Below are 3,897 nucleotides of genomic sequence, written 5' to 3'. Positions count from 1 at the left end.
TTTGTTGTAAATAAACCAAGTTTGCTCTTACTCCTCTGAGGTCTGCATCCGTGTCCTGCCAACCCCTAACCTGACACATTTCCAGTGTAAGTGCGACCCAAAGTACTTTACAAGCTTTGAAATACATAAAATTTCCTCTAAATAGAGGGATAAAGATTATGAATACACTAAAAAGGAGGATATTAAAACGAGTTGTGTTGCACTGACTGTAAGTGGAGAGCTCAAGTTATAACATGTTTTTTGTTTAGCTGCCTCAATCCAACATAACACATTTAGAAATGGATGAATTAGTGATCTGAGTAAGATGTTGGTGTTATGCCCCATGTGATGGGAGCTGTTACACTCGTGCTGTGACTCTTCATCACCTGCACAGCATACCGTGGGTTTAGGATCCTGCAGTTGGCCGTATGACCTGCAGGACCTCTGCGGTTTCCCCTTTATCTCCTGTTTATGTAGTTTTAGTAGAGTAATATATGCTGTCCTTGTAATCTGTTCTATATATGTTGAAGTAATCTCACAGCACTCACTGCAAAGTGAGGGCTTGGTTAAATACAGTCGCAGGGTCAAGAAACGCATCAGAGGACTTAAACACTTTAAGTAGATTATACGAGAGCTTACAATAATGTACAGAGCCCCCACTGAGATGCTACCTGCTGCTGTGAAAGTGGAGCCTTGATGGGTATGACCCGACCATAGAGTCATGATAACCCTGCTACTGGCTGTGAGTGCTGGATCTATCTGGGGGTAATGACAGTATAGAGGGTGCCAGAGGTGGAGGCAGGACAAAACACATGAACAGATTTGGCAGACAGACTCACCTAATCAGTCCTACAGTCACTAAGAAGGCCAGCAAATGCAAGGCCACACAAGTCAACTCACCTGAACTGGCCTCCTGGTTTCAAAAGGTTCACATGGGTCACACCCTTCACTTAAATACATCCCAGATTTCTTCCTTGCTTCTTCCAAGAGTCTGTTGACCCTAAAGCCTCTAGCATGTGTGCTGCGTCGGCTCACGCGAGTGGTGTTGATGACATGCCGGCTATTTATGGTGGCGCGAGTCGATGCGCCAGTAGCTGCAATCTTCTCCGTCACAGAGGTGTCGCTGCTACGTGGAGGTTACCTCTAAGGTTACAGCTAACGTTACAGCTAAGGTTACAGCTAAGGTTACAGCTAAGGTTACAGCTAAGGTTACAGCTAAGGTTACAGCTAAGGTTACCTCTAAGGTTACAGCTAAGGTTACAGCTAAGGTTACAGCTAAGGTTACCTCTAAGGTTACAGCTAAGGTTACAGCTAAGGTTACCGCTAAGGTTACCTCTAAGGTTACAGCTAAGGTTACCTCTAAGGTTACCGCTAAGGTTACCTCTAAGGTTACCTCTAAGGTTACAGCTAAGGTTACCGGTAAGGTTACCGCTAAGGTTACCTCTAAGGTTACCTCTAAGGTTACAGCTAAGGTTACAGCTAAGGTTACCGTTAAGGTTACCGCTAAGGTTACCGGTAAGGTTACCTCTAAGGTTACAGCTAAGGTTACCGCTAAGGTTACCTCTAAGGTTACCTCTAAGGTTACAGCTAAGGTTACAGCTAAGGTTACCGCTGAGGTTACCGCTAAGGTTACCTCTAAGGTTACAGCTAAGGTTACCGCTAAGGTTACCTCTAAGGTTACCTCTAAGGTTACAGCTAAGGTTACAGCTAAGGTTACAGCTAAGGTTACAGCTAAGGTTACCTCTAAGATCCCTGTGCTGTTTCACTGCAGTGCCGTACAGGTGCCTGTACAAACGCACCTTCTGACTGAGCCCGGTCTCACATTGGTCCAATCGGTTTGTCGTTCTCAGCGCGGCCAAGTTACAAAAATCAACTGGTACACGACAACGCGCTGCGCCGCCAGGCCTGAAACGTCATTTTGACGTCATGGGCCGCCAACTATAAATCCAGCTTAAGTGCCTAAGAAAGACGTCCAGATGGTGCAGCTGTGAAAAAGACCTCCTGTCCCCTTTGGTTTCCCCTTGAACACTCTGAAGACGGCAGGTTTGTATTTGCCGTATTTGGAGCGTTTCTGCATCTTTGCCCATCAGCCCCACGGTTTTCCTTATATTTCACGGATCCATCCACAGTCCAGTCGCGGCGTTTCACTAAACATTTTAGATGAGCCTTTGCAGCACAAGAATTAGGCAAGGCAAGGCATCTTTATTTATATAGCGCATTTCATACCACAGGCAACTCAATGTGCTTTACATAAAGACAAGACATTTAAAAGATAAAAATTAAAACACAGTTAAAAGCAATCAAAGAAGAGGGGGAAAAATAAAAATATAAAAAATAATCATTAATTAATTAATCTAAAAGTGAAGAGTGCAGATAAAATACTTTCAGGTGCCATATGCACAGCTAAACAGAACTGTTTTCAGCCTGGATTTAAACATTGTCAGAGTTGAGGCCTGTCTCACATCTTCTGGAAGACTGTTCCAGATTGTAGGAGCATCAAAGTGAAACGCAGCCTCACCTTGTTTCATCCTGACTCTGGGCACCAGCAGGAGACCCCTCCCTGAGGTTCTCAGAGCCCGAGTTGGTTCATATGGCTCTAACATGTCAGAGACTCAGATGTGCGGCGCAGTTTCTGTAAATAATACATTGTCATGTGAAATAATTATATCACAGCTTCCACATATGTTCTGTATGTATATTGAGGGCTGCTTAAGTGGAGCAGAACTGGAAAAGTAAAGCAAAGACAGATTCCACTGAGTGTTCGCTGCCTTGATGCGCTTTGGCAGCTTGTATGAAATATCCAACAGGCTGGTGCCGCCTCTTAAGAGTTTCCAGATCTCAGCTGTTCGTTTCTGCTGTTTGAATGATGCATAATGACGTCTGTAACTGTGACTGTTTCGACTTAACAGACGCTGTCAAATGGGCAAATCTGCATGACAAAGAAGAAGAAACAGTGTTGTGTGGAATATACGCTGCAGAACAGCAGAGGAGTGGATCTGTAGAAGAATCTGAACCCTTGGATTCGTAGTATTTCTTTGGTCTGAATGAGTAGGAAAAAAACAAGTAAGCTTTATGCTCCAGGCCTCACTGTTCCTCCGTGTCTTTGGGCTACTATTAACACAGGTTTGGTTATTTGAAATGGTAGACAGCATGTCCTAATGACTGATTTACTCATTATTGACACATTTCTTCTTAAGTTAAGTTATATATGTATAAATTAGGGCTGGACGATTTAACTCTTTATTATCGCGTTACCTTGTTAATTATTTAACGCCGATAAATATTTTATCGCGCATTAACGCTGTTTTTCTTATTGTAAAAGTCTGTTGAATGCATCACATTCACACAGTTACAGCAAACACCACGAAGCATGGAGTAATAAAATAAAAATAAACTAGCAGGTAACATCACCGTTACAGGTGCTCCTCGGTCTCTGTGTGAAGCTCACGGAGCTAACCGGCGCTATTTCCTGTTTTACTTGTTTCAACATAAAGCACGTATTTCAAAATAAATTTTAAAAAAATTCCTGCATTTACAGCTAAGTTGAATTGTCTTCTCACCGTAGTAGTTCCAGTCTAAAATATCACTTAAAGGCAAAACACACAACTGCAAGTCATTCAAGGAAACAGACAGTGGAGCGAGGCTTCTACATAAAAACTACAGAAAGATGCTGATGTTAAAAGTGTGTTTGCACAACAAATGTTATGGCACTTTCATTCATATGGCAGCACATTTAAAATGCTAAAAGCTATACACTACTTTTGGATTCATTTTTGGATTTTGCGTACAAATGCGATTAATCGTGATTAATCAGGGAAATCATGTGATTAATTAGATTAAACATTTTAATCGTTGCTCAGCCCTGTAGCAGTCACAGTGTGTGGATTAAGAGGCCTTCAGTCTCTGAAGATACCCCAA

This window comes from Odontesthes bonariensis, chromosome 2, assembly GCF_027942865.1.
Source record: "Odontesthes bonariensis isolate fOdoBon6 chromosome 2, fOdoBon6.hap1, whole genome shotgun sequence".
NCBI classification, from domain to species: domain Eukaryota; kingdom Metazoa; phylum Chordata; class Actinopteri; order Atheriniformes; family Atherinopsidae; genus Odontesthes; species Odontesthes bonariensis.
This window is presented reverse-complemented; position numbering follows the sequence as displayed.